The sequence below is a fragment of the Somniosus microcephalus genome, chromosome 20 (genome assembly GCF_052327205.1).
Source record: "Somniosus microcephalus isolate GS21.2 chromosome 20, FLI_Smic_1.0, whole genome shotgun sequence".
NCBI lineage: Eukaryota > Metazoa > Chordata > Chondrichthyes > Squaliformes > Somniosidae > Somniosus > Somniosus microcephalus.
Genome location: NC_141006.1, coordinates 76,447,100 through 76,466,606, shown reverse-complemented (window position 1 = coordinate 76,466,606; position 19,507 = coordinate 76,447,100). Strand labels below are relative to the sequence as shown.

At 47.6% G+C, this 19,507-nt stretch overlaps 1 long non-coding RNA gene across 3 annotated transcripts in view; it reads left to right on the top strand.

Annotated features, from left to right (window-relative positions):
- The window catches only part of LOC147103439 (uncharacterized), a 170,821-nt gene that overhangs the window by 139,165 nt on the left and 12,149 nt on the right, over positions 1 to 19,507 (top strand). For 2 of the 3 annotated variants that reach the window (XR_015072963.1, XR_015072962.1), the window contains exon 1: positions 9,567 to 9,688. The exons of the other annotated variant lie outside the window; for it this stretch is intronic. This is a non-coding gene — a long non-coding RNA (uncharacterized LOC147103439). Of the gene's footprint in view, positions 1 to 9,566; positions 9,689 to 19,507 lie in introns of those variants that run through there. 3 annotated transcript variants of the gene reach the window in all.

Genomic DNA, 19,507 nt, shown 5'->3' with positions numbered 1-19,507 from the left:
CCAACCTGCCCCCAACCCGCCTCCGTGCCATCTTGCCAGGAGGCGGGTAGCCGGGTCCCGTCTCCTTGGAGGCGGAAAGGGGATTAGTGCCAGAGGATTATTCCCATTTTACCCACACAAGTGTGGGCTTCCCGAAGGCTCCGAACCCCGCCAGGGTCACCGAGGCGAGCAGTCGGTCTGCGGGAGGGGTGCAAAAGTGTGCTGTGGAGGTAAGTGATGGGTGCAAGTGTGGAGAGGTAAGTATGTGAGGTAAGTAAGAATTGTTAGAAAAAGTTTACTTACCTTTGTTTCTTCCTGCAGGTTTCAGTCGGTGGGTATGCGGAGAGTCTCGCACCTCCGCAGCAGAGATGACAGATGGCCGTTGCATTCTCCAATATTTGACAGATGAAATGTCATACGTTGATGTTCTCTGTAACCGGCTTTCCCTTAATTGGCCTGCTAAGCCCGCTGGGCGGGCTTAACAAGTTCAATCAAGGGAAAATAGCGTGTGTTGGCCAGAAGTTGATGGAGGCGGGACTGAAACCCGATAAGTGGGAGTCCCGCCTCCAAAAGCTCCCAGCCCACAGTGTTCAAGCTTCGAGTGGAAAAATTTAAGGTACACAGGGAGCGTGCTGAGTCACTGTTCAACGGGATCGGGACAATCATGGCCGCGCCTACGGGATTCATCAGAATCCTCGGCCTGTATGACCGAGCTCGCGAACCATTCAGTTCTTGCATTGAGCGGATGGAGATTTTTTTAAGGCCAATAACATTATTGAGAAGGTGCAGATGAGAATGTTCAAGCTCAAAACAAAGTAATTCGTGAACGGAAAAAAGCAATTTTTCTAACGGAGATCGGGCCAGATGTCTGCGGAACGTTGACAAACCTACTCGCGCCAGAGAAAGCGAAGGATGTGTCGTTTGAAGACATTGTTGAAAAACTCGAGGAGCATTTCAACCCAATGCCATTAGAAATAGCAGAGAGCTATAAGTTTGGTACCAGAAACCAAAAACAAAGTGAAACCATCAGTGAGTACATTGTAGCTCTTAAGAACCTGTCTTTGCATTGTAACTTCGGCTCATTGTTGGATCGTGCGTTGTGAGATAAGTTTGTGTGTGGACTGGTGGATGAGCGCACACAGTCCAAGTTACCGAACACTCTGAACCTAATGTTTGACATAGCATACAAAATTGCCCTATCTATGGAGATGGCGTCTAAGAATGCTAGGGAGCTCGGTCCAACTCAAGTGACTGGTGCAGCTGAGGTCTACAGTCACAAAGCCACCGCCGAACCTAAAGCTGTGAGACCGAGTCAAAAGCATGTCGGTGAGAGCAATTCCGTGAATTGTTGTCTCTGCAATGGGAATTGTAAAGTCCGCGCCTCAATAATACACGGACTTCGGGAGAACAGTTTAACAGGTACTTTACTGATCAAGAGGCAGCTTGAAACTGAAACTACAGAAGCCTGCTGGGGCCTTTTATACAGGGGTGGTCACTGCCGGTACTGCAGTCTAAGACCAGTTATTCCCTTAAAGGTACATACACAACATTTCCTCCCCTTTTAGATAAACAGTACATAACATTCATTTAACAACTAAATAATAACTAATTACAATTACAATTTTCTCAGTAATATATACATCAACTGAAATAGTCATTTATAAGTTCAGTCTTTGAGGAGGCTTCCTGATCCGGACTGGATAGCGCCTTTCTCGAGTATCCTGTTCTGGCGGTGGAGTCAATTCTGGCTCATTGTCATTGGTTGGTTCGTCAGCTTCCAATACCCCTGCTTCTGAGGTAGACGCAATCTGTACTTCGGGCTCAATACCAGGTGCACATGCTTGTGGTACAGATTTGGCTTGTTCCTGGGACTCTAGAATCTGGTCAGCATGGCGTCTCACGATGCTCTCTCCAACGTCCACTGTGTACATTAGTGGTCCCTGCTGTGTGCATATCGTGCCTGGCTGCCATTTTTCTGTTCGGTAGTCGTGGGCCAAGACTGGTTGCCCTATCTTGAAGCTCCTGGTTGGCTTCTCATTTATGTGCTGGAACTGCTTATCCTCAACATCTCGTCTTTTGTTTGGTTCGAGCAAATCCAAGCGACATCTTAGTCTCCGGTTGAAAAACAGTACGGCTGGAGTTTGGTTGGTGACTGCATGTGTCGCATTCCGGTAAGCAAACAGGAAGTTATCCACCTTGTGTTGCAGTGGTATGTTGTCATTATACATTGCCTTTATGGCCTTTTTAAAGGTCTGAACAAACCTCTCAGCCAATCCATTTGTGGCTGGATGATATGGGGCAGATGTGTAATGTTTCACCCCATTGTTCTTCAGGAACCTCCGGAAATCCTCAGACACAAACTGTGGGCCATTGCCGGAACAGATCTGTTCTGGCAACCCGTTCCTGGCGAAGATGGTCTTTAGGACTGCAATAGTTTTCTCCGTGGTGGAGGACATTTTAATGACCTCTGGCCATTTCGAATGGGCATCCACAGCGATTAGAAACATTGAGTCCATAAATGGACCAGCAAAATCAATGTGTACCCATTGCCATGGAGATGAGGGCCACTCCCATGGATGTAGCGGGGCCTGTGGTGGAGCGTTTTGGACCTTCTGGCATCCTGTGCATCTCTTGGTCATATCCTCGATTTCTTTATCGATTCCCGGCCACCACACAAACGCCCTGGCTAGGCTCTTCATTTTTACCCCTCCCAGATGACCCTCGTGAAGCTCATTGAGTACTCTATCTCTCAACTTGGGTGGAATTACCACTCGGGATCTACACATCAAGGTTCCCTGGCACACTGACAGCTGTTCCCTCCTTGGCGAGAATGCTGGCAACAGTGAGTCGCCATATGCTGGCCATCCCTTCACCGTCAAATCATAGACCCGAGAGAGTGTCGGGTCATTTCGGGTTTCCTTCTCAATACTTGCGTTTGTAACAGGCAAACATTCGACTATGGTCGCATGGAATATCTCCACCGGGTCCACTGCAGGTGCTTCTTCCGCCGTAGGCAACGGTAGGCGCGACAGCCCATCAGCATTTCCATGTTGTTTCGTACCTTTGTACTCTATGTTGTACTGATGTGCCCCTAGAAAAAGTGACCATCTTTGCAGCCGTTGCGCCGTCATCACCGGAACGCCCTTCTTTGGGTTAAAAATTGAGACCAGGGGTTGATGATCAGTCAGTAGGGTGAATTTCTGCCCATGCAGATAGTGATTGAACTTCTTCACCCCCCACACCAGGCTGAGGGCCTCCCTGTCAATCTGGGCGTAGTTACGCTCGGCTGAGGTTAGCGAGCGCGATGCAAAGGCTATTGGCCTCTCTGAACCATCACGGAATTTGTGTGACAGCACCGCTCCAATGCCGTAAGGTGACGCATCACATGCCAACCGAATCGGTAGTGTTGGGTTGTAGTGGGCCAATACTTCTTTTGAAGTGATTTGGCATTTACATTCCTGAAAGGCACGCTTACACTCATCACTCCATTTCCATGTTACACCAGTTTGAAGGAGGGCATTCAGTGGGTGCAGAATTGTAGATAAATTCGGCAAGAACTTATGGTAGTAATTCACCAAGCCGAGGAACGACCTCAGTTGCGACACATTTTCTGGTGCTGGAGCCTTGACTACAGCCTCAATCTTGTCCGGCGACTTATGCAACACTTCCTCATCAATCATGTGGCCACAATACGAGATTTGTCGCCTGAAGAACTTGCATTTGGGACGGTTGGCTCGTAGCCCATATTCCTGCAATCTCGTGAGCACCTGTTCCAGGTTGGCAAGGTGTTCATTGTCATTTTTGCCCGTAACCAGGATGTCGTCCAAATAACACTGGGTCCCCGGGATCCCTTGCAGGACTTGTTCCATTGTCCTCTGCCACATAGCCGGGGCCGATGCTACCCCAAATACCAGTCGATTGTACTGGTAAAGGCCTTTGTGAGTGTTTATCGTGAGGTATTTCCCAGATGCTTCTTCCACCTCCATTTGTAGATACGCTTGAGCCAGGTCAATCTTTGTAAAACGTTTCCCTCCAGATAGTGAGGCGAAAATATCTTCTATCCGCGGAAGCGGATACTGTACTGTGTGCAGGACTGGGTTCACAGTCACCTTGAAGTCCCCACAGATGCAAACCTTCCTTGGCTCCCCAGGCGTGCTGCTCAATGCTTTCTTCATTACAGGAACGATGGGTGTGGCCCACTCGCTCCAGTCCACCTTAGACAGCACCCCCGAACGCTCCAGACTCTCCAGTTCAGCTTCCACAGCTGGGCGTATTGCGTATGGCACCGGTCTGGCCTTGAAAAATTTTGGGGTTGCGTTATCCTCAATCTTTATGGTTGCCTTTACTCCTTTTAGAGTCTCAAGTCCTTGTTGGAACACCTCTTCCGCGTCAGATAGAATTTGTGACAGACTTCCAGGTGCGACGTCATCATCTTTTTTGTCAGTCACAGTTAGTGCCAGAATGGAAGGCCAATCCAATTGTAGTCTTCGGATCTATTCACGTCCCAACAATGGTGGTCCTCCATCTCGTAGTATATACATGTATAGTTTCTGTGTTTCCTTTCCGTTATATTCAACTGGCACCCTTATTTTTCCTCTGGGGTAGACCTTTTGCCCCGTGTATGTCTTCAATACAATGGACGTGTCCTTTAAGGGTATGTGTGAGAATAGCTGCTCATAGTCTCGTCGATTCATGACAGTTAGGGCTGATCCTGTGTCCAATTGCATCTTCACTGGGGACCCTGCTATCATGAGGGTGACCCAAATGGTTCGGTGATCTTCTTTTGCGATCACGTTGTGTAACTTTAAACAACTTAGTTGCCTGCTCCCGGAGTCCTTATCACTCTCCTGATCTTCTGAACTACTATCTGTCAGTTTCTTTACTTTCCTGTACTGTTCCTTAATAGTTCTTGTCGTGTTGGTCTTCTTTCCCAACCTGCAGACTCTTGCTATATGTCCCATTTTCCTGCATTGCCTGCATATTTTGTCTTTAAACCAGCAGTCCTTCTGCTCATGGGTTGTTCTGCCGCAGCGATAGCACTTTTCGGCTCCATACGCCATTTTGTTAGCGCTGTATTCTTGTGGTTTCTGTTGTATTTCCGCAGCTCCCCGTGCTGCTGCTTCATAGGATACTGCCACGCTGAAAGCCTGTTCTAGCGTCAGGTCCTTTTTTGAAAGTAGTCGTTTCTGGGTTCCTTCACTCTGGAGCCCGCAGACAAACTTATCCCGTAAGGTGTCTGCCAGTCCTGCTCTGAACTGGCAGTGCTTCGATAACTTGCGTAGTTCCGTAAGATAGTCAGCATTGCTCTCATCTTTGTGCTGGTTTCTTTTATGGAACTTGAATCTGTCTGCTATCAGCAGTGGTGTAGGGCTTAGATGTTCCTGTAAGATATGAACAATCTCCTCAAAACTTTTCTCCATTGGTTTAGCTGGGGTAATTAAATTCCGCAATAGGCCGTACGTACTCGCACCCATCAGATTTAATAATACCGACGCCCTCTTTCCATCAGCTACCTCATTTGCCTTGCAGTACACTTCAATTCTTTCCACATACATGGTCCAGTCTTCTTTGTATCAGTCTTTACAGTAGAGGACACCAAGAATATCCCAACACTGGACAAGCAGGGGGCTATAGGGGGGGAGGAGATAAACACGATCAAAATCACTAAGGAAGTGGTACTTGGTAAACTAATGGGACTCAAGGCGGATAAATCGCCTGGACCTGATGGCTTACATCCTAGGGTCTTGAGGGAAGTGGCGGTAGGGATTGTGGATGCATTGGTAATAATCTTCCAAAACTCCCTGGACTCAGCAAAGGTCCCGGCAGACTGGAAAACTGCTAATGTAACACCCTTATTTAAAAAGGGCAGTAGACAGAAGGCTGGAAACTATAGACCGGTTAGCCTAACATCTGTGGTAGGTAAAATTTTGGAGTCCATTATTAAGGAGACAGTAACAGGACATTTGGATAATCATAATTTAATAAGACAAAGTCAGCATGGTTTTATGAAGGGGAAGTCATGTTTGACAAATTTGCTGGAGTTCTTTGAGGAAGTAACATATAGGGTGGATAAAGGGGAACCAGTGGACGTAGTGTATTTAGACTTCCAAAAGGCATTTGACAAGGTGCCACACAAAAGATTATTGCTTAAGATAAAAAATCACGGGATTGGGGGTAATATTCTGGCATGGATAGAGGATTGGCTATCTAACAGAAGGCAGAGAGTTGGGATAAATGGTTCATTCTCAGACTGGCAATCAGTAACCAGTGGTGTTCCGCAGGGGTCAGTGCTGGGTCCCCAACTCCTTACAATCTATATTAACGATTTGGAGGAGGGGACCGAGTGTAACATATCAAAGTTTGCAGATGATACTAAGATGGGAGGGAAAGTAGTGAGTGAGGAGGACATAAAAAACCTGCAAGGGGACATAGACAGGCTAAGTAAGTGGGCAGAGATTTGGCAGATGGAATACAATACTGGAAAGTGTGAGGTTATGCACTTTGGCAGGAAAAATCGTAGAGCAAGTTATTATCTTAATGGCAAGAAACTGGAAAGTACTGAAGTACAAAGGGATCTGGGGGTCCTGGTGCACGAAACTCAAAAGGTTAGTATGCAGGTGCAGCATGTGATTAAGAAGGCCAATGGAATGTTGGCTTTCATTGCTAGGGGGATAGAATATAAAAATAGGGAGGTATTGCTTCAGTTGTACAAGGTATTGGTGAGACCGCACCTGGAATACTGCATACAGTTTTGGTGTCCATACTTAAGAAAAGACATACTTGCTCTCGAGTCAGTACAAAGAAGGTTCACTCGGTTAATCCCGGGGATGAGGGGATGGACATATGAGGAGAGGTTGAGTAGATTGGGACTCTACTCATTGGAGTTCAGAAGAATGAGAGGCGATCTTATTGAAACATATAAGATTGTGAAGGGGTTGGATCGGGTGGATGCAGGGAGGATGTTCCAGATGATGGGTGAAACTAGAACTAGGGGGCATAGTCTTAGAATAAGGGGCTGCTCTTTCAAAACTGAGATGAGGAGGGACTACTTCACTCAGAGGGTGGTAGGTCCATGGAATATGCTGCCCCAAAAAGCTGTCGAAGCTACATCATTACATAAATTTAAAACAGAAATAGACAGTTTCCTAGAAGAAAAGGGAATTAAGGGTTACGGGGAGCGGGCAGCAATTTGGACATGAGTCTAGGTTCGGATCGGTCATGGCCCTGTGGGTAGCGGAGCGGGCCCAGGGGCCGTGTAGCCTGATCCTGCTCCTGTTTCGTGTGTCTAATTCTGTTAGATTCAGGAGATAGTCCTGTCATAGTGGATTGGCGGTTAGGATCAGATCAGCCATGATCTTATTGAATGGCGGAGCAGGCTCGAGGGGCCAATTGGCCTACTCCTGCTCCTATTTCTTATGTTCTTATGTTCTTATGTTCTACCTTGTTGTCGAAAGCAGTGATACTGCCACTTTTCGGCATCTTGGGTGATTTAAAATGGCGCCTCCCGCGCTTTTGCTTCTTCCCCAATGGAATAAAATGGCGCCTCCCGCGCTTTTGCTTCTTCCCCTTACTGCCACGCTGCTCCTAGCGTTCTACGGGGTAATGGCGGTGACCCGCAGCTTCGGCGCATCTCGCTTTCCTTCCCCCCCGTTTAGTTTCTCTCCGCTGTCCTGTTCTCGAGCACCGACCGCGCCCTGTGCGCTCCACCCTCTCTCTCTTGTTTTCTTTTCCCGGCGACGCTGCGCGGCCCGATTTGTAGAGCCGCTCGATCGAGCTTGAGCCCGCCGCAGTCCGGAAGGGTCAGCGCGCTACCTGCTATCAGCACCATTCGCTGGAACCACAGTCTCTCCTGCAATTCTCCAAACACCGATGGATTCTTTGGGCGGTTGCCCTCGGTCGACGCCCGTTGCTCAGACTACGACCTTCCAGGACCTTCCTTTCAGGCGAGATCCCCGTGAGACGATGCCACACTGCAGGTGAGTTCGAACTTACTCGTCGCCACTGTAAAGTCCGCGCCTCAATAATACACGGACTTCGGGAGAACAATTTAACAGGTACTTTACTGAACAAGAGGCAGCTTGAAACTGAAACTACAGAAGCCTGCTAGGGCCTTTTATACAGGGGTGGTCACTGCCGGTACTGCAGTCTAAGACCAGTTATTCCCTTAAAGGTACATACACAACAGGAATCACTCACCACAGTCCTGCCAATACAGAAATGCGAAGTGTTTTCACTGCCAGAAGCAAGGCCACATTTCACCAGCTTGCAGAGCTAGATCTAAAGCAGGAAGTAAGAACCATTCTAGTGGCAATGCAAAGCAGCGACAACAAAAGGGAAGAGTTCACAATATTGAAGTGAACACACCTGATGTTGAAGAGCTAGACATCGACAGTATCTATGTCACTAGCGGCAACACTAGCAGTCGTGAGAAAGACTTCCATACAAAACTTTTGATCAACGAGCAATATATTGATATGTGTATCGACACGGTGGCGGACTGCTCTATCATGAGTAAGGACACATATGAGAGTAAGTTTAATCAAATACCACTTACAAAGAGTACCGTAGAGTTAAAAACCTACTCGGTTTCGGCAGCGTTGGTAGAGTTAAATCGAACGAGAGTCGAGCCGCTGCCAGACCTCCAGGAATGTCACAAGAGTGTCCTGGAGCGAATTCTCGCTCTCTCACTCCCTGAGAAAACAGCATGTTGCCACTTGGCAACTCTCCCAATTGTACATTTGAGATTAGGAGCTTGCTGTTTGGTGAACCGTGGGAGCAATAAATTCCCTGGTTTTCTGAAAAACTCCGATATTCTTTATTTTCCCCTCCGTCAATTTTCTCCCCTCCTCGATTGAAGGTGTTAGTCCCTTGCTGTGGATTGACCTCACAGGTACATTGCTGAAGTGGCCATTGCTCACGTGTGAGCCCCAACCGTGATTGTTGATAATCTATTTGACTGTGGCGGGCATCGCAGCTAAACCTTATCTTGTCCTCACCCAACACCCGGCCAATTGTCCAGGATTGCCGATCGTGAGTGGATACCCAGGTTATATTTCCCCTCCCTAACCTGGGCCTAATTGTAACACTCCCTGCCTTAGCTGAGATAGGTTCGCTCGACACAGATTGATCCTGAACACTTTCTGGGCTGAGCTACGCACTGGGATAAATTCTCGCTGAACTATCGGGGAGAGCTGGCTCAGATTGATATTTGAGTCATTAATTGAAGCATTGAAATATTTCCAGAGCGCAAATAACACAAGGAGATATTGAGTGATGTGCATAGTTAATTAACTCCCATATAATCTGTCCTTCTTAATATTGCTAATGGATGCTAGACACCTGCTTTAACCCTGGCCTTGATAACTATAATTCAGTCCTTGTGATCAAAAATGATCTTATAATATGAATGTACGACCCAGAAACAAATTTGGAAATGACAAATGATTTCCTCGGGCTACATCTGGCAATAAAAGGGTTGTGTGTTTGGCAGGGGATCATGGCTTGAAGCACTGAAACCCGTGGCACAAAGGCTTCAAAGCTTGAAGAGTTCTGGCACCTAAAAATAAACTGATAGGTCGTCACATGGAATGAACTTTACCAGCAGAAAAGCGATTGGGGAAATGCTGGCCGCAGTCACCAACCCTGAACAGGATTCTTACAAGGAAGCGGACTCAGCAGATTGCTCGGGGCAGATGGATTTCTTGACATGGTAAAGAGTTACTGTACGCGACGGAAAGTACATTTTGCACAGAGAAAGGAACAGGAATCTCAGTCACAGTGTGTTCAGCTACTTATTATAATGCGTGCTAGCACACAGTGTGCTTTTCTTTGTCAGGTGTCAAGATAACTAACTCTCCATCGAACTGAGAGACTGTTCTGGGACAATGCAAGTCTCCGTAAACTGGAGGTGCTGCAGCAGACTAGTGGAGGTGCCTGAAGGTAGAAACACTTCGTTCTGCCAATAATATCGACACAAAATGCTAAGTTTGAATGCTTTTTAACTCTTTGAGCCAGAAACATAGGACTTTAAAAAATATTACATCTAAAATTCTCCCGTCTTTGAATATAATAGAAAGTGATTTTTTTTAAATGACCCCGGCCTTTGATTTGATTCTTGTTCTTTTGAACTGCACCCCGGCCTGAATCAGTGCCTCCGGGAGAGAAGTGAAACAGGGGGTGGGGGTGGGAGGGGGGAGGTGATGATAAAAAATATATATTAGAAGTGATGGATTGGCGATTCCTTGAGGACTCAGTAAGTGTGGTGTACAGCCCCTCTAACGGGCTGCGCGACCCATTCAAATTTACGCGCATGCGTGGTTTTTGAATCATAGAATGGTTACAGCACAGAAGGAGGCTATTCGGCCCGTCGAGCCCGTGCCGGCTCTCTGCAGGAGCACTTCAGCTAGTCCCACTCCCCCGCCCTTTCCCCGTAGCCCTGCAATTTTTTTCTTTCAGATACTTATCCAATTCCCTTTTGAAAGCCGTGATTGAATCTGCCTCCACCACCCTTTCAGGCAGCGCATTCCAGATCCTAACCACTCGCTGCGTAAAAAAAGTTTTTCCTCACGTCGCCTTTGGTTCTTTTGCCAATCACCTTAAATCTGTGTCCTCTGGTTCTTGACCCTTCTGCCAATGGGAACGGTCTCTCTCTATCTACTCTGTCCAGACCCCTCATGATTTTGAACACCTCTATCAAATCTCCTCTCAACCTTCTCTTCTCTAAGGAGAACAACCCCAGCTTCTCCAGTCTATCCACGCCACTGAAGTCCCTCATCCCTGGAACCATTCTTGTAAATCTTTTCTGCACCCTCTCTAAGGCCTTCACATCCTTCCTAAAGTGCGGTGCCCAGAATTGGACACAATACTCCAGTTGAGGCCAAACCAGTGTTTTATACAGGTTCATCATAACTTCCTTACTTTTGTACTCTATGGCCTAGAAATTCAGTTGTTAGCACCAGCCGCTAGCGCCTTAGGAGGAGGAGAAGTGGGGTGCTAAGCGGCTAGCGCCCGGGCGTGGCGCGATCTGCGCCTCTCGCGAACTTCACTCAAGATTTAGCAGCGGCGCTAAACCGCAGCGCCCACTCAGCTGCGCGCGCAGATCGTGACGTCATTTCATGGTGCAACGCCCTTGGTGCGCCTCGAACCGGAACTTCAGTGGCGCCGGCCTGATGTACGTCTGGCGCCCCCAGCGACTGGTAGAGGGGAACAGTTCCCAGTCGCTGCGGGGTGCGGTGGGTGCTATTTAAAGGGGACTCCTCCTGCATTATAAGTGGCAGCCATTTTGTGCCAATCCTTCTGTGTGAGAGACAGATATTTGGAGAGAGACAAAGGCAGAGAGCTTTCTGGTTTGGCTCAACGCTCGCACAGGTACTTCTGGCTTCAGGCCAGAGCTTTGCACTTGGATTTCACTTTCAGTGCCATAGCCTTGAGTCGCCACATATAATGGGGGCTGCAATGGGTGGAAATGTTGGCTTTCTGCATTGCATTCAAAGGGCTCAGAGACGCCGTGAGAGAGTGCCAGTCATGGCCAGACAGAGAAGGGCCAACAGGCGTCGGCACAGGAGGCCTTACCCACCCAGGGTATACCGCCAGCAGTTCTCATATCTGAACATGTCTGAGGAGCAGTGTGTTCGGAGGCTGCGATTCAGAAGGGAGGTGGTCACTGAGATCTGCCACCTGCTTGGCGGTGATCTGCAGCCACAGCTGAGGAGCAGGACGTCTCTGTCGGTGGCAGTGAAGGTGACGGTGGCTCTCAACTTCTATGCCACCGGCTCCTTCCAATCCACTACTGGGGACAATGCCAACATCTCCCAGTTTGCGGTTCATTGCTGCATCCGCCAGGTGACCAATGCCCTTTTCAGAAGGAGACGTCAGTACATCTCCTTCCCCATGACCCTGGACAAGCAGCAAGAGTGTGCAATGGAATTTGGAAGAATAGCGGGCTTCCCCATGGTCCAGGGCGTAGAACTGATGAACCAGCAATGGTCAGGCCTTGCTTCAGGGCTGCAGTGTGCAGGGCATGGCAGCCAAACAACTCGACCCTTCCCCTTTAAGAGCTGACCGTGGCGAGCGTGTCTGCCTTCATTCAGAAACTCGCCGCACCTGCGCTGCGCCCGCCCTCAGTGTTAGCGCTTCGGCACGCCGGCTTAGCGTCTTATGATAGTCGTGCATCGCCTGCTTTAGCGCAGCAGCAACCTCTTGGGGCGATGCAACTGAATATCGGCGAAGGTGGCGCTAAGTTGCGCCGGGCGCTAAATTTTGCGAACGACTGGCTGTAGTGCCCCAAACGTGGCTATACTGAATTTCTAGGCCTATATCTCTATTTATGAAGCCCAGGATCCCGTATGCTTTTTTAACTGCTTTCTCAACCTGCCCTGCCACCTTCAACGATTTGTGCACACATACCCCCAGGTCTCTCTGTTCATGCACCCCTTCAGGATTGTACCCTTTAGTTTATATTGCCTCTCCTTGTTCTTCCTACCAAAATGTATCACTTCACATTTTTCTGCATTAAATGTCATCTGCCACGTGTCCACCCATTTCACCAGCCTGTCTATGTCCTCCTGAAGTCTATCACTATCCTCCTTGTTAGAATAATGATTCTGCAACTCTGGAAGTCATTGCAGAGTTTAGCACCTGTTACAGAATTTCTCACCAGCCATTTAACCCCCCCACTTATTTTTCTTCCCCACTTTCCCCATTGTAACAACCGAAACCATTGCCTGGTGTACCAATAATAACAGTTTGATTCTGAATGTATGATGTGACAACAGTCTTCTTATCCCCCATTCATATGCAGTCCTTTAACTCCTATGCACTTCGTGCTTTGCGCATTTCACTTGCACCTGAAATGTCCGAGGTGTGAAATGCAAGGAGATTAAGTAATCCCCTTGATCTCGTCTCCTCGCTGAACCAATTTTGTTGAGGATCTGTGACCAGTTTAGCGATTAAATGTGCAAAGTGCGATACTAACAAATTGTAAATCAGTGAGGATTAGAAGAGTGGTTTCATCTGCCACCATTCTGATATTGGGCATCAGGCACCAGGTATGCCAGGTATTGGTTTCTTACTATCTAACATATAGTTGCCACGTAACGCCTGGCCAGCTCCCTTGGCTCAGTAAAACAGTGAAAGAGTTAGGTGTTAAGTAGCAGCATTTACTGTGAAGAGCACATAGGGATAGAATCATAGAAAGTTACAGCACGGAAGGAGGCCATTTGGCCCATCGTGTCCGCGCCGGCCAACAAAGAGCTATCCAGCCTAATCCCACTTCCCAGCTCTTGGTCCGTAGCCCTGCAGGTTAGAGCGTCCCAAGTGCACATCCAAGTACTTTTTAAATGTGGTTAGGGCTCCCACAAACAGCAATGTGATAATGACCAGATAATCTGTTTTATTTTAGTGATGCTGATTGAGGGATGAATATTGGCCCCAGGACACCAGGAATAACCCTCCTGCTCTTCTTTGAAATAGTGCCGTGGGATCTTTTATGTCCACCTGAGAGAGCAGACAGAGCCTCGGTTTAACGTCTCATCCAAAAGACGGCACCTCTGACAGTGCAGCACTACCTCAGCACTGCACTGGCATGTCAGCCGAGATTTTTGTGCACAAGTCCTTGGAATAGCGACTTGAACCCACAACCATCTGACGTAGAGGCGAGAGAGAGTGCTGCCCACTGAGCCAAGGCTGACACTTAAACCCTGCCAGCAAAATCATAGGCCCATGAAAGATAGGCCTATGATTCTGCCACTGGAACAAGGGAGCTGGGCTTAGTAGCGTAAGCAGGCTCGTGGACATCAGACTCCCCGGAATCTGACCCACACAAGCGCCAAAATAAAAGTGGTTCTAAACAGTATAAAGCGCATAATTATTCTAAATTACAGCCACCAGTTTTGCATTGTTTTATAGAAACCCTGGACCAGCCAAAGATTCTACATTCTCATGCCTAGAATTTGGTTTGGCAGAAATTAACCTTGAGGTGCTAAGTCTTGAGTTTAAGGAAAGATTCAGTGTCAGCAAGGGGATAAATCCAGTTGTGCTGTATTTAGATTTATTAAAACGATTGCAATGATTTTGCATCTCTTGTGCCATTAACCTGCTAAAGCACAGTCGACACTTATGCTCTGTGCGAGTCAGACAGTAATCCACGTGATGTCGAGTGATATTTTTTATTTTTTATATCATGAAATGCTGATCATATTGTGTTGTGATGGATGCCCTCTTCCTGCTCAGGTCAGGTGCTGATGTGTTGAGAACCCTGGGGGTCCTCACACTGCTTTCCCTTTGTCTCCCTTAAACCCCTTTGATCAACTGACGACTGAGCTCTTTAGCAGCGAACTCAAAAAAAAGCCAAGGCTCTCTGGAGAGCTGGATGTACTGGAGAGAGTGAATAGAAAGGCACGTCTGTCCGCCGCATCCCATTGTGCGGGACCTAAATAGACCGCTGTCCGACAATGGCAGCAAGTCATCGGTCAGTGGGGCATATGCCAGTTTATTGCTCTGCTAAAGGATTTGCAAAGAGAAACCCCTTTCTCTGAGCCGACAGCTCTGGCATTTTATCTTTGTGTTGAGAATGTTGAGCCTTTGAAAAGGATTTATTTAGAGGAAGATCTTGGCTTCAGTCTCCATACACACCTAAACAAACTGAAACTCAAACCCTGTAATTTTCTACCCTGCATTTCCCATTATTTTTCCAGAGCAAATGAAACCATCAGCATTTCAAAACAAATAATGGAAATAATGTAATGTAGCAGAGAGCCGGAATTACTGTATTATGATAAATACACAGCCGAAGGTATCAGCTTCAAAACAATGTGCACATCCACTGCTAGTTGTAATAATAGTTTTGCTTCTAATATAGAAACATAGAAACATAGAAGATAGGAGCAGGAGTAGGCCATTCGGCCCCTCTAACCTGCTCCGCCATTTAATGAGATCATGGCTGATCATCCAAATTCAGTACCCGGTCCCTGCTTTCTCCTCATATCCCTTGATCCCTTTAGCCTTAAGAAATATATCTAACTCTTTCTTGAATATATTTAATGAATTGGCCTCTACTGCCTTCTGTGGTAGAGAATTCCACAGGTTCACCACTCTCTGGGTGAAGAAATTCCTCCTCATCTCTGTCCTAAATGGCTTACCCCTTATCCTTAGACTGTGACCCCTGGTTCTGGACTCCCCCGCCATCGGGAACATCCTTCCTGCATCTAGTCTGTCTAGTCCTGTTAGAATTTTATAAGTTTCAATGAGATCCCCTCTCATTCTTCTAAACTCCAGCGAGTACAAGCCCAATCGACCCAATCTCTCCTCATTCGTCATTCCTGCCATCCCAGCTATCAGCCTGGTGAATCTTCGCTGCACTCCCTCCATGGCAAGAACATCCTTCCTCAGATAAGGCGACCAAAACTGCACACAATACTCAAGATGTGGTCTCACCAAGGCCCTGTCGGCAATTTTACCTGTCTGTTGTGGAGGGGGTGGAGGGGGGGGGGAGGGGGGGGTGGTTTGTGGCTTACATGATCACAACATTGTGCTTCCCAAACATTAAAGTATATTAGTGATCTATCTATTGTCATATGTTGCAAACTTCCTACATTACAACAGTGACTGCACTTCAAAACAGTGCTTCATTGGCTGTGAACCGCTTTGGGATGTCCTGAGGTGGTGAAAGGCGCTATAGAAATGCAAGTCTGTCTTTCTTTTTATGGCTACATGTAAACTGTTAATTTATTAAAATACAGTCCTAAACGTCATGATTATTCCTTAAGAAAATCGCGATTGGTTCCTTTCTCTCCTTTCCTTCAGTGGTTCTCCTGCCATCACCTTTCCCTCTTAAGCAAGGAGAGGAAGACATGCCATGTAGGACAGAAATGAGGAGGAATTTCTTCACCCAGAGAGTGGCGAACCTGTGGAATTCTCTACCACAGAAGGCAGTAGAGGCCAATTCATTAAATATATTCAAGAAGGAGTTGGATATATTTCTTAAAGCTAAAGGGATCAAGGGATATGGAGAGAAGGCAGGGACAGGGTACTGAGTTTGGATGATCAGCCATGATCGCATTGAATGGCGGAGCAGGTTCGAGGGGCCGAATGGCCTACTCCTGCTCCTATCTTCTATGTTTCTATGTTACTATGCCAGGATGAGATGGGAGTTTTATGGAGTTGGACTGGTTTTCCTCATCCCTCAGATGGAACGCTCTGTTGCCAAAATCCGAAGGCTTGGCTGAGGGTACGTCAAGCTGACTCATTGAAGGTAGTTGAGTCTGACTGTCAGTTGTAAGCCAGATGGGCAATTCAGTTGAAAGTTAAGTGCTTGACCACAATGGCATTGAAATGTTCCTGTGCACTTTGCACATGGTTTCCAGCAGCTGGTGTTGGACAGCAGTCAGGAGTGCCAGCCACAGATCATTTTTTCCCCCCTTTTCCCTAACCCACTAATACCGACTTCAGTTGCACTGCCCCCTTAGTTGCCATGAGACCAGCTAATTCACCACAAACCAGAGTTCAAACCTGGAAACTTTCCAATTCCTTTGGTTTAATACAATGCCTGCAGTGTACTGATCCAATGATCTGTTGGGCACGATCTTTCCAAACTCCCAAGTGCTTAGGGCATCAGTCTGCTTCAGGTGAGGTTCAAACAAACTGTAATTCTGCAGTTATACTGGAAGAAAACATTACTTTATAGTATTTATATAGATGACACCGGAAAAGATAAGATGCTGTGGAATAAGAAAATGCATGCTCCTTTCAAAAGATGTGTACTGATGCATAGTCATGGACTCAATGGGTGGGGGGGGCAGGGGGGGGGGTGGATTTTAACCCTAATAGAAACCTGGCGGGTGGGCAGTTTTAAAATTGCCCTGGCTCTTACCTGTCCGAAAGCCTCCATGATCGCAACATCTGCAAATTTAATCTGCTCTCCTGAGCAGGCAGCAGGGACCACGCGCCCGGAGCCAACGGGGTCCTTCTTTACATATGCAGGTTGCAGCCCCGGTGACATCATTGAGACCTGACTGTAATTTTAACTCAGGCCTGAGCGGGGAGTCCACCTGGAGATCATTTGTTTAATTTCCCAAGAAAGGATATAATCACAAATAGAAATTCCTCTCTACCCCCAAATACAAATCAGCGTAAAGCTCTAGAATGTCTATATAATAGCAAAATACTGCGGATGCTGGAAATCTGAAATGACAACAGAAAATGCTGAAAACACTCAGCAGGTCAGGCAGCGTCTGTGTAGTGAGAAACAGAGTTAACGTTTCAGGCCTGTGACCCTTCGTCTACGTTAGCTCTCTAACCTTAAATCTCTTTCCTAAGTAGATATTTGTCCAGCTCATTTTTAACGCAGCTTATCAACGTAGCATTAATTATTTTGGATGGGAATCTTTTCCCATCTATATCTAACACTCTCCTCCATTCTCTTGTTTTGAGGGTTGTGCTTATTTTTTCTACTGTTATCACAGTTTTTCTTGTCAGTTTTGGACTCCAGGGGAATCAAGGGATATGGAGATCGGGCGGGAAAGTGGAGTGGAGGTCGATGATCAGCCATGATCTTATTGAAAGGCGGAGCAGGCTCGAGGGGCCGAATGGCCGGCTCCTGCTCCTAATCCTTATGTTCTTATGTTTCTTCTTCTGAAAATGTCCACCTCTTTCCAGGGTACAATTGTGCACGTGTTGGTTCATCTCCATTACCTCACTCAAGTGGCAGTTGTTCATACATGAGCCGTGAGAGTGAGTGTCATCAGGATATTTGACTGCCAAGGAGAGTGCTGGGGGCAGGGAAACACAGTGCCCCCAATCTTGATTCACCCGATGACTACACATGCAAACTTCTGGGAGGGACAAGAACATAAGAAATAGGAGCAGGAGTAGGCCATTCAGCTGCTCTTCTGCCTCAACTCTACTCTTCCGTGGCCACAGTAAATAATAATTCTAATAGGCCTAAGAGCGTTAAAAAAACAAGCCTGAAGGCTTTGGGCTAGAAATTCAGTAGGCTTTGCACCCAGTTTTCGCCCAAAGAGGGCTTTTGCGCCACTTGCTGAGCTTTCGCCGATATTCAGCGCTGCGGTAATGGCGGCGTTAGCCAGTAGCGCTGCGCCGCCACCGATGACGTCATCGATGTGCGCAGTGCCCCGCTACCGCCCCGCTACCGGCCCGACCGCCATATTTAGTTGCGGCCGCCTCTTCCGCAGCAGCCGCAAACAGCGATCAGAAAACGGGGCCGTCCTGTAGCGTTAGTGGGGCGAGTTAAGGCGGAGGTGCGGTCGGCCGCTTTTTCGGCAGCCGCCTGCCCGCACCTCCTTCCCCGGCCTCCTCCACCACCCCCCCGCGGCATTGCCGGCTGTTTTCCGGGAGCCCGGCACTTCTCCGTGGTGCCGGTCTCATTTGCCGGCACTAGTGAGCGGCGATCTCGCTGATGCAGGCACTTCCCCCTTAAGAGAGGGAGGAAGGCCTGCAGTACCGCAGCCTGCCGCTCCGCAGCGGGTGGTGCTGCGGCACCTAGCGCGCCGATATTCAGTTTCAGCGCCCCAAGTGGGGGCGCCGAAACCCTTGAATAGCAGCCGCCTTCGAGTTGGGGCGCTGAAACTGAATTTCCGGCGGGCGCAAGTGGCTCCGCGCGCAACAGTGCTTTCTGGGCGCGAGCGAGCTGGCCGCCCCAAACTGAATTTCTAGGCCTTTGTGTCTTAATGCGAGGAGCATTTGTAATAAGGTGGATGAATTGGCTGCGCAAATAGAGGTAAACGAATACGATTTGGTTGGGATTACGGAAACGTGGCTCAAGGATGGCCAAGACTGGGAACTCAACATCCAGGGGTATTCGATATTCAGGAAAGATAGGCAAAAAGGAAAGGGAGGTGGGGTAGCATTACTGGTTAAAGAAGGGATTAACACAATTGTAATGAAGGATATTAGCTCTGATGATGTGGAATCTGTATGGGTAGAATTGAGAAATACTAAGGGGAAAAAAACGTTAGTGGGAGTGGTATATAGACCTCCAAACAGTAAGGCGGAGGTTGGGGATGGCATTAAAAGGGAAAGTAAAGAAGCGTGCAATAAGGGCACAGCAGTCATCATGGGTGACTTTAATCTACATATAGATTGGGCCAACCAAATTAGTAACAATACTGTGGAGGAGGAATTCCTGGAGTGTTTACGGGATGGTTTCCTGGACCAATATGTCGAGGAACCAACCAGAGATCAGGCCATCTCAGACTGGGTATTATGTAATGAGAAAGGATTAATTAGCAATCTTGTTGTACGAGGCCCCTTGGGTCGGAGCAATCATAATATGATCGAATTCTTCATTAAGATGGAGAATGAAGTAGTTGACTCAGAGACTAGGGTCCTCAATTTAAATAAAGGGAGCTACGATGGTCTGAGGAGCGAGTTGGGTAGGATTGATTGGGGAATGGCACTCAAAGGGTTGACGGTGGATAGGCAATGGCAAACATTCAAAGACCGAATGGATGAGCTACAGAATTTGTTCATCCCAGTTTGGCATAAAAATAAAACAAAAAAGGTGACTCAACCG